This window comes from Calidris pugnax, unplaced genomic scaffold (genome assembly GCF_001431845.1).
Source record: "Calidris pugnax isolate Ruff unplaced genomic scaffold, ASM143184v1 scaffold8, whole genome shotgun sequence".
NCBI lineage: Eukaryota > Metazoa > Chordata > Aves > Charadriiformes > Scolopacidae > Calidris > Calidris pugnax.
Window position 1 is genome coordinate 5110637 of NW_015090830.1, and position 12109 is coordinate 5122745.

Below are 12109 nucleotides of genomic sequence, written 5' to 3' on the forward strand. Positions count from 1 at the left end.
TAACAGATGGCATTATTAATGCTTTTTAAAGTTTGCTGTTAGTTAGTTAATGCATGCCAGCAGGTTAAGATGCCTATGTCCTCATGCAGCCACAAGATGGGAGATTAGAGAAGTCACTGCTCTGTGTTGACACCTCATTGTGTGACTTTGAGGCTAGGAGCTATGTCACCTTGTGTTCACTGTTAAGGTTTTGAGTATTAGGTATGGTACTGGTGACAGATCTATATTCTCCTCCAGTGTACTGCAGATTACTGGGAATTAAATTAATTGTTAATAAACTCTAAAGTTAGGGTTTCATACTTCTCCCATGGGCCTGAGATTGGGGTTCTGTTGACTTCTACTATACCCAAAACACTCTTTTCCTCTAGCAAAATTTGAAATAACAGACTATATTTCCTTCAACAGAATTTGACTTGTTACATCTTGTATGTAGTGGCTTGTCATGTATCAAATGTAAGATCTAAAACATTGCAATGTTTCCTAATGATTTTAGAGTATATCATATTATGCAGATTGGTAGCCAATCTAGACTTAAAGTTGCAAATTACTTTTATTCATTATAAAGTTCCATTTCATTGTTTTGTGCTCCTGCCCTGAAATACTAGTATGTTTTTAAAATCCATCTAAACTCGTTTGATGAACTGCACCCTGATTATTCCAGTAGTTGCACAAAGCAGCTTCACAGCCAGGGTGAGAAGAGTCTTTCAAGCCTGCAGCAGGTCTCAGTAAATCTAGCTATGTGCTAAAGAAAACTGAGCTTGTGAGATGCACACCTGGTTGTATCTGTGTTTTGAGAAGATACTACCCCAATAGTGTAAAAATTGGATCAATCAAGTTTCTGTCTGTCTTCTTTTTACTGTTATTGTTTCATCCCTATTAAAGTTCTCTTGTGACTTTGTGACAACCCATCCTTGGAAAAAGGAGCCTGCGCTTCTCAGCAGAAGGACTGTGTTGCGTTCCCAGCTTAACAGAGAGAGACGCACGCAACCAAAGTCTTATCCAAGAGCAGTACTGGCTTTTGTCTCAACCTTTTAAAAACATCTACATCCCCAAAGAAAATAAGGTGTGAACAGGGTGCAAACTTCTCTGGGTAAGCATAAGATAGTGGGGGTGTTCACTCTCTCCAGAGAGGCCTGAATTACACCTCCTGCCAGCTACATCCTCAACCCATACCCAACACTGAGCTTTCAGATTTTGGCTCCCTCTCACTTGCAGTCACCCTGATTCTGAGTGTCTTGGGTTTTCTAACCTATGGTGGCACAGTCACAAGAAATATGAAGTTTTATCTGTGACGCAGTGGTCACAGTCGCCTTTTTGTGAAAACAGGAGTTGAATTTCTCTATTTTGAGAGAACTGATCTCAAGTCATCCATCTGCTGGTGGGGTGTCCTATGTCCCATGTCATTTTTGTAAGAGGTCTCTGCCTTGGGGGCTGTATTGCAAAGGAAGGGAGTTAACCTGCTGCTGCAGGTCTCGGGCACAGAAAGGGTTTTGGGTGTGTGAACATACATGGCATGCACGAGCACATGACTTGGGGTTACAAGAGATTTTGCACGTAAAGCAGCCAGTTAAAAATGTGAAGCAGGCTGAGCAATTCCCTGACTTCCCCTGCCGCATGCTTTCTGCTGTGAATTTCTTTCCAAGGCACGTGAGGCGTGACTGTTTTTCTGCTCCGGGATTCTGTTGCTTGAAAAGCATGGTGATACCCGGTGCAGCTAATGCCAAGTCCCTCATCTTTCTCTATTTTATGTCTTAGAACTGACAATACTGGCACACTTTTCTAATGCATACCTTTCCTTATATCCAGAAAATGTGTTTTTCACAGAAATATGTAATAGTCTTCTAGGAGGTATTCTGCATATAGTCCCAATCATGCCATGACAGACTAAAGCAAATATCACTCAGCTGGAAACTCACTAAACTTGGGCAGTTTCTTTTTGTCTGGAAAGCACCTGCTATTTTATGTGCATCTCATAAAAATGATTTTACTAACCATTAATTTACTACTGCTGTAAAACACTTAAACTTAATCCCTTTCACACACATGTAACCAAGGGCTGGTGCTACGCAGGTAAACAGCAGGCAATACCTACAGTAATTATACATTGTCTCTAAGCCCTAGAATTGATTCTTTTACCTTTCTCTGCCAAGTTTTTCCTGCTCTGCAATGCCCACTCACACATTCATATATGCATTTGGGGAGCTCAGCTGCAGGATTGGGAGTAATGCCTGTTTTGTTTTATATGCACATATATACGCATACACATACACAGAATAATTAATATCTTGGTAAAGAAATGCTTAACAGTTAAAAATATGGTTTAAATTATGTAGCTTTCCGTTTCATATGAGTATGCACCATCCCATCAGAATTGGCAAATTTTTCAGGCAACTTTTTCTTCTCTATGCAGGTAAATTTGGAATTTATACCTATTGAATTCATTTAAACAGAAATACTGTTGTATGGTAATGAAAAAAGATGTCACAAATTTTCAATGATCTAAAAAGGTTGTGGTGTTGGATGCAAATGGCCTAAGATGAAGATGGTGAGAATTCCCAGCCCATCCCCCAAACTGGATCTCATCAGTACTGCTGAAATAATTTGGCAGCAAATTCCTGCTTTCAGGTCACTTTCCAGCCTTCCAACAGCTGCGTGCTCTCTTCATCCAAACCCATGAAAAAGACCTGTAATTCATTGGCAAGCTTGTTAAATTATTTACGTGTGTACCTTGGAGTATTTGAAAGGTAATGTTATACACATGCTATTAGCCCGGGCGATAACATAATCCATAATGCTCAGTATTTCCCATTGTAAAATTTTTCTCTCAGTTTTCAGTAATTTTTTGCTAAGCTTTAACAGTTTGAACTGAAATTTTCCATTTTGAACATCTGTCTCAAGTGGACCTGGGGGTGGAGAAATGGGCTAAAACTTCTTTGATGAAGACTAAACAATGTCAAAGAACAAAGGAGACGATATCTTCTCCTTTCTTAAAGTTTAGCAGTCTTGTGCTTTGAAGAAATGACTTGATATTTAATAGGAGGCTACCTTTGTATTAAGTATTATTTTGCTCATCTGGGGAGGGTAAGAAATCCCAATTGAACACATAAGACCTTTAAAAATACTATGAAAATTAAAAGTGAATCAAGAGCAGACACTTGCGCAAGTTGAGGGATAACAATTCATATGCCCACAACATTGTTCACCAGACTTTTAATTACTACACTGTATGAAATACAATAACAATATGAGCACTGGGAGTTAACTGGTGCTTACAGTGTTGATACGGTTGTGCCTTGTCTTTTCCTCTGGAAGATGGGGATAATTCCACTGCAGGGTATGGATACAAATTAATTTTCATGAGCCTCTTGTGTTCTAGTAATATTATTCTATCCTGTGTTAGAAAAATTATTTAAATAATCATACCCTGCGGTAAATACATCCCAAGGCAGTGCATTGAACAGCAAAAAAAGGCAAAACAATGAGTAACTGCTCTGTAAAGGAGTGCTGGTCACCCATGGCTGGTCTGGTGAGCATCCTGTGGAAAACACAGTGGATGTAATGCAATACAGTACAATATATGTATATGTGTGTGTATATATACCTCTAGGAAGACACAGGAAAAAAAGAATTAAGACCAACTTTGTAACTGCATTGCCAAATTAAAATGTTTTTGCGTACACGTACACTGCAGAAATGTAGGTACATACTGTTTCAAAGAGAAAAATTCCAAAAAGAAAGTAGAATTATTTTTTTAAACCATGTTAATGCTGTTTAAATTTGTCTGTAAAATTACTAACCATGTTAAACCTGAAACAGAATTCAACTGCAGATTTATTTTCTTGTGGAAATAAAACATGAACAAATTATATGACTGCTGATAGAGTCTGGATTTCAATTAATTGCCAAATGATTCTAGACAGATGCTTCTAATAATGATGAAGCGAGTGCTCCATTAATTAAAACACACATTTGTGCCCTCAGTAGACAAGCAGTGTTCAAAATATTCCCACTGCTTTACGTTGTCATCCATGCATGCTGGCCGTTAACACGCATTAGCAACCTGTATTGTAAGCAGGGTTGGGCTCTGCTTTGGTTATAAGAGGTCTGAGCTGCTATTCCTGGAATTTCTCTGCTGCTCAAGATTACTTCTAAGCCTAAATTTAACATTCCATTTTCATGAAAATTCATTTTAGTGTAACATCCAAACTGATAATGGTAACCAAGAATGTGTCTGATTTTAGAGCTGGAGTTTTAACAATGTTTGTCCTGGAAGCAAGCTTCTGTTACTGTGGTTTATGCATTACTGATCTTTGTTTTTCTTTTGTGGCTGGAACATTAAGTTCATGAATTGATAAGGTTTGGAAACAAAAATTTTCAATTTTTGAGAGAGAAACATTTTTAGACCAAAAAGTTTTTTTTTATTTCCACTACTAATAACTCATCTAGAAATTTTAGTTTATCTTGTAGTTTCAGGTTAAATTAATAAACATTTATTAATATTGCTTTGATCTTTTGGGGGAGTTATTTTTAGCAAGTAAAAGAAATTACAAAATGTTATTATCATCTTACAACTGTGTGTGTTCTTTTAATGATTTTTTTTTTTTTTTAGTATTTTAGGTGTCTTGTAACATTGCTCAACATTCAGTGTTTCAGAAATACAGTCTAACATCAGACACAGCTGGACTGATAAAACCTTTAATGTACTGATTTCATTGTTTACCTACCTAAGTATGCATACTAAATATAGAAAAACTTTTATTTATATTTTTGTATAGACTTGAAAATTAGAGTTCTCGGTAGGCAAAGAGCCCTGGTAACACATGACAAAGCATCGAATGTCCCAGTAGGGATCTAAGTCTAGGACGGGGAGAAACCTTTGCTTATAAAGGAAAAACTGATAATCTGGGGTCCTAGTTGCGTCATCAGGTTGGACAGGTCTTTTCAAAATGTTTAAATGTTTATATTGACATATCAACCTTTGCTGTAGTGGAAAAAACAATAATTTGGGGTCCTAGTTGCATCATCAGGTTGTCAGGTCTTTTCAAAATGTTTAAATGTTTTTCCACTTTGTAAATCAGACTTTTCAACCAAAACCTAGACAGAATACTAAGTTTCATGTGCCCCTTGAGCATGTTTGAAAGACCTGCATGTCTGATAAGGCTTCAGATAATGTGTCAAGGTTTTATGATTTCTACATAAAGAAGAGTTAAAGAATTGAAGAAGGAACTATGCTGCAGCTTGGAAACTAAACAGATAGTAAAATGTTTCTGTTATACATTTCTGCCCATATAAAAGTATTTTACAGGACAATTGCACTCCAGACAAATAATTTGAACCTGGCGTTGTTGGAGAAGAATAAGAAATAGCAATACCAAGAATCTCAAATGAACCTTTCTTATTGTAGCTGCAGCTACTGGTTCCTTTACCTACTCATGACTCCAGAATAACTCATGAACAGAGTATAAAAGCCCATACAGAATAAGAGACAGGTTCAAAAATATTTCTTTCACTTGGTTTTTTTGTGTTTTTTTTTTTTTTTTTTAACCCAGTTTCAATTGCATATTGTTCTGTTTTACAAACTGATCTTCCAATATTTTTTTTTTTTTTTGTTTTTTTTTTTTTTTTTTTTTTTTTTTTTAACCCAGTTTCAATTGCATATTGTTCTGTTTTACAAACTGATCTTCCAATATCTGTTTTCTGTTTATCTTTACCTCTCTACTCTCCCTCTTTCACTTGTTTCTTCCTTTTGCTTCACCTCCGGGTTTTATAGCCCCTTGCTTAACTGTTCATCATCTCTGTCTTGCTCTAATGCAGAATGTACATGTAGACATATAGTCTCTTTAATGAGAAACTAAAAGTGAACATTTTTGTAGTGTAATCTATAGGATCTATTTATTTCTTACTAAGTGAAGGAGTTACACATATAAATTTGCAATTGATACAAATAACTGCTGTTATGCAACTGTGTGTATCTTACAGAGAGCACCAGTTTTCCAGCCAGGTTATCCTGTACAGCTCTTATTCAGATGATTCTTGATATGCACAGTAAAATACTGCTCTGGTTCTTTTCTTGGCCTAAGTAGATACAGTTGTATAAAACACAAAGCAGTAGTCCTTTTCACGGCCTGTGATGAGTGAGGAAGCATGAATTTTATTGCTTATTTAAATTTGGGATTCTTGAGAGTAAGTCCCTGCTTTGATTTGTACCGTAAAATGGAAGGATACTAAGCCTGGTTTATTGTTTGAACAGCCAGGGCTTTTTTTGTAAAGACATAGGAAAAATAGCTTGTCTAATCCCATCCTATCAGTACAAACAAAATGAGTGTCATCTTTGTCTGTTCTGCAGCCCCAGCTCAGAGTTAAGTTTCTGCTGGAATTTCCTAGTTCCTGAATTCAATTTTAGGTGGGGCTCTCAATATCAAGTGGATTTATCTTTAAAGGTACCAGGACGTGGTGTGTTCAAAACTAACAAAGAACTGCCATCAATTGCAGTAGTGCAGATACCTTGGGAGACAGCAGTGTGAAATGTGGGGTATTTCAAAGGTAATGGAATGATGCTAACTACCTGACTTCAGGTAAGAAGAACATGGAATTTTACATTAGGATAATGCTTGCTGGGACTTGCTAGGGTTGGCTGGAAAAGGGAGATTTGGGGGAAATGCACCTCCACGATTCTGGTAAGAGCCACATGGAATTGTTAATGGGAGCATGCAGAACCTTACCTTAGGCAGTGATCATCAGTTAAAACTCTGTCAGTGGAAAGGAGGTGCACTCAGCATGTGGGCACTCCTGGCTGTCAATAGGATGTGCATAGCATAGAAATGTTTTTTCAAAACGAGGTGAAAAAAGTAGAGAGCAATTAAGAGCAGCACGTTGAAAGAAGAGGCTTATCTTGTTCTTGTCTGAGCTTCACTCAGTGCTTCCTCAAGACCGTTCTTAGAGCTTTATCTCCATACCTCTTTTCAGTAGGAGAGGTCAGGTCTCTGAACAAAGCTGGTGTTCCATCTCCAGTGTCGTTGCTTGGAGGCCAATGCCCTCCTTGCAGTGTCCCTGATATTATGCCTATATGTTCTGCTATGAGACTGGTGTGCCTTCAGCTCCCCCCCCAGTTTGTTGGGATGTTCCTGATCTGTGCTATTTTCTATTTTGCTGCTGCCACTAACGTCTGTTTGGTCTATGTCCATGACAGCTAACCAGCTGTAACCACATAGACATGCACCCTATAATTACAAATGGAATGTTTTATTCTGAAGTGTCTCAATTTCTTAGATAACAGGAACATTTTTTTCTCTTTTATTTTATTGATGAAGAGCTGAGACTGCCACGCAGTGCTATAACCCAGTCACAAAATTCTGCAAAGAAGTAGTTTCTGGTTCAGGATTTCCATTGACCTTCACTGTGCTGAAAGTTCACAAAAGATTAGGTCAAGTTATAAAACTGTACGTCACAGATATGAGTCTGCATTAGACTTACAGTTTTGTCTAATCCCATCCTTTTGCTTCTGGTTTTTTGAACCTAACAGTTCAGGAAAAATGACATGTTAAGAGTTCAGTGGGTTGTTAATGCCTAGCTTCCTGTTACTCAGTTGAAGCCTTTTCAGAAATGTTGGTTTTGTAGTGTGAATTTACTTTGACAGGTCTCTTTCAAAACTTCTTACAAACCTTATAAATCGTGATAAGAGAGAGTATTGTTTGGTGTCTTCTGGCTGATAAACTCAATTAGAATGATAATTACAAAATTATGAAATAAAAAAAAAAGAAAACAACTTCTTGAATCATAAATATTCATACTGATATTTGGAAACATGAAAATTTGGGAAAGAGGAGATAGATCTAAATGAATTTGAGAGCTTCCAAGGAATCAAATGTTTAATAGCATCTGTTTATAAATTCTTTTCTTTTGGTTTTCCTGCAGTAATATGTTTTTACACAAAGACACTGCTGGGAGTGGGGCAGGAAAAGACGGTACCCTAGTGAAAGCATGCAGAAAATTCAGTTGCTGTCGTTCGGAGAGAGTGATTTAGTGAAATATCTTAGTGTGTACCATGCAATTTGCTGTGATGTGACGCCTGAACTTTCACATTTAAAAAGAAATAGAACTATTTTTTCCTAATATCCATTCATATTATTCTGAGAAGTAGTAAACTTTGTGGGTGGATGGGTTTATCCGCTTGGCTGAAGCGGAGGGAAGGTTGATGATCACCTCTGACGTGACCAGTTCAGGGTGCAGTTGGAGGGTTTAACAGCATATGATCAGAACCCTCTGAGGAAGGATATCCAAGATGTGATTTTATTACAATTCTATAGCTCTGTTGAATGACACCTTGCATTTCATGGCATAGCTGTAAAAAGTACAGCATGGCCCCAGTGCTGCTGCATAAAGGGCAGCTACTGGCTTCTGGCAGGGCTCACCGACTTTAGCTGTGCTCCACACAGCCCTTCATCTACCTGGATTGACCAACTTGTGGAAGGGGCTTTAAAGTACGTTTCCCAATTGTGTGTCCTCTGAGAACTCGTAAAAAGGAGAAAGTTATTCAGAGGTACTCAAATACTGGCGAGATCATTATGATTTTCTTTGTTCTGTGTTCTGCAGTTCCCCGCAAACATCAAAGACGGGCGCAAGAATCAGCGCAAGGGTTCAGCGGATTGTCAATAAATGGGTTTTGGTTCTTGTCTTAAATGATGCTGATCTCAGTATAATAAAAAAGAAATCAACCCTGCTGCTTCCTTCCAGTAAAAGGAAGAACGTAGGGGGCATGCACATTCTGTGCGATTCTTCTGCTAATTAGTGGTTTGAAGGAACATGAAAAGCTCCCCACTGAGCTTACTGAATTTTATGTAACAGCCTTATTATCTGGTATTAGTGTTAAATGTCCATTTTCTCTCATGCCCCCTTACTGGCAGATGAAAACTTACTGTTTGGGCTTCTTATGTTGTTGGCTTGATTGTACGCTGTGCTAAAGGAAGACAAAAATCCTTTTAAAATGAGCTCAGAGCAAGAAAAATCTGTTCCAGTTGGAAAAGTGCTTGGGACTATTTTGGAATGTCTTGTTGTGGCTTTAGCAATAGTTGTAAAACTACTGTGTAATATTTTAGCTGCCTATGGGACTCTTCAAAAAGCAAAACCTATGATGTCATTTCTCCCATCTTCCCTGCTGTTTTGGGGAAGGGAGGAAGGAGGTAGAGGGCGGAATTATGAGAACAGTTTCCAAGATACACTTTTGTTAGGGTTACAGCTTGAGAATACTTGAGAGTTTCTTTGCTTTGATAAATAATCCTATTGCTTTGTCAGCAACTTTTCCGATGCTTTATGTTCCTCATATATTTACATAGCTTTTGATGTTTACATGTATGGGGGCTGGCTGCTCGAAATATTTAAATTGTTATGAAGCAGATAGCTTTTTTGAGTTGTGATTTGCTAATGGAATTGTATGTCCAGAATATTTAGTGTGAGGTAATGTAAATAATCATTGCAAGGCATGCAAAGCAATATGGTAAAAAGTCTGAAAAAGCTGATACGACCCGTTGCTTACTTCCTCTGGATTCTTGCAGCATTTTTGGCATAAGCATTTTGGTGTAACAGAAGCTACAGACTATAGTTGATAAATCTACTGCAGCAAGCTAACACCGATATCCTGCTGCGTTCCTGTGTTGTTGGCAAATTTGTACTATAAAAAATTGATATACAGGCACTGCCTTTAAAGGAGAAGCGGGGAGAAGATCACTTGTGCTTATTCTGAGCCCTTGTTTTGTTTTGCTACTACTTGCAGTAGAATCATAGAATCATAGAATCGTCTAGGTTGGAAGAGACCCTTGGGATCATTGAGTCCAACCATCTACCCTACTCTACTCTAGAGATGAGGGGTTTCCTACTATGGGAACATTTTGCACTGTTGAGCATCTACTACCTTTATTCCCAAATATGATTACAGATTTTTTGATTTACACCTGTGAGTTGCCAGCCTGGTTTGCTTGGGTACTGCTGGCCATGAGAGCTCACACAAGAGAACGTGTGTTTTCATCATGGTCCCATTTGTTCTCTTAGCAGACGCTAGGATGTAGCCTAACATTTTAACTGACTCAGGGTGTGAGTATAAGGCTGCACTCCCTCGGTGTGCTTCCTCACGCTCTGAATCAGTTCAAATCTGTTTCTCAGCTCACCTACTGATGACCTGTGTCTTGTGAACTCCCACTGGCAGGTGGTTTGTGACTACCTTTGTGGTCTGTAAAGCCAATGCTTCACACAGGCAATTCAGAGTCATCCCCTGCCAGTGTTTCACAGGTCTTTTCTGTTACGTCGGCTGCTGAGTATATTTTCTGAGGGAAATCTTTATCCCTATTGGGCTTGAAAATAACTTTAATTTCACTTCTAATCACTGTGAAGATTAAAACCCATTGTCAGAAGGGTCTTCTCATGGGATACTTATACCACCCTGATATTTACTGGAAAGGCAACACAGCCAGGCACACACAGTCTGGGAGGTTTCTGCAGAGCATTGATGATAACTTTTAGACACAGGTGGTGGAGGAACCACTGAGGAAAGGCTGCTGGACCTTGTACTAACAAAGACAGACCGGTTGGGGATGTGAAGGTTGGGGGCAGACATCGCCTCAGTGATCATGAGATAGTGGAGTTCAGGATCCTGCATGGCAGAAGCAGCGACATTAGGCGGATTACAACCCTGGACTTCAGAAGAGCTAACTTTGGCCTCTTCAAAGACCTGCTTGGAGGAGTCCCATGGGTTAGGGTTTTAGAAGGTAGGGTGGGTGTCAAGAGGATGGGGCCAGACTCTTTTCAGTGGCACCCAGCAACAGGACAAGGGGCAATGGGCACAAAGCGGAACACAGGAAATTCTATCTGAACATGAGGAAAAACTTCTTTACTTTGAGGGTGGCAGAGCACTGGAACAGGCTCCCGGAGAGGTTGTGAAGTCTCCTTCTCTGGAGATATTCAAAACCCACCTGGATGCGTTCCTGTCCAACCTCCTCTAGGTGACCCTGCTTTGGCAGGAGGGTTGGACTAGATGATCTCTGAAGGTCCTCTCCAACTCCTGCCATTCTGTGATTTTGTGATTCCACTTCTGAAATATTCCCTCCCTATATCCTATGAAATGCCTATATTGCCATAAATTGGCAACGTGTGCCCACTGTTTCTCTTGCAGTGTGCGTGCTGACTCTTGGTAAAGGAGTTGAGGCTATTCTTGACAATCTTCACTATTTACAGAAGCTGTTCGGTGTTACCACAGAATAAATTGTCAAGAGTTAGAACAAGAAAATTTCCTTGTGAAAAACAATATTCTTGGCTTTCTCTCTGTATGTTTGCAGTATGCCCTTTTACTTCTTCCCTTCCATCTCTAAAACCTCTGGGAATTGGGCTACTGAGCAAAATCATGGGATATAAGGACTGCCCTAAGGGGTAAATTTACATTTAAAAGTTTCATTGTAAACTTTTGGTGCATAAGTAAGCTCATGCAATGAATTTAGTGGCTTATACAGTGGTCCAGGTCTTGAGAAACAACTTCCAGTTTTGGTGATGCATTTATGGGATCTCAAAGGAACAACTTATGGTCCTAAGCTGAGTTTGCACTGCTGGTGTTTGAGAACTAAAACCTGCCTAGGTAACTCCATCAGTGAGATTCATGTTAGTCCCTTACTGTAGTTAATTACTTCTCAAAGCTGAACTGCACTTAGTTGTATCATCAAAGCATAATTTGTTTTGCTTTATAAAGTCTTCTCCATCATCTAGGAAAGTAAAACTTGAATTTTACAACTAAGGCACTGAAGTTACTTGCCTTCTGCATTTTATTTTAAAAATGACATTTCCTTTCAATGGGAACTTTCAGTTTCCTTTAACAGTGGAAACAACAGCATCTCATAAAGGTTAACACTTGTCAGTCTGTAAATGAAATCAGGCTCCATTATTATATTATCTATACCTGTGAAAGGGGAAATAATTCACTGTGATTGTTTCTCGCATACATTACGATTACTGTGAATTTAGTCCATAAATAGGATCCATATGGTATTGGACATTTTTACCAATGTCCTGAAATCTGTAAGTCATTCTTCCAGGTGATGTCTATTTTAAAATTATACATAATTTTCATTAT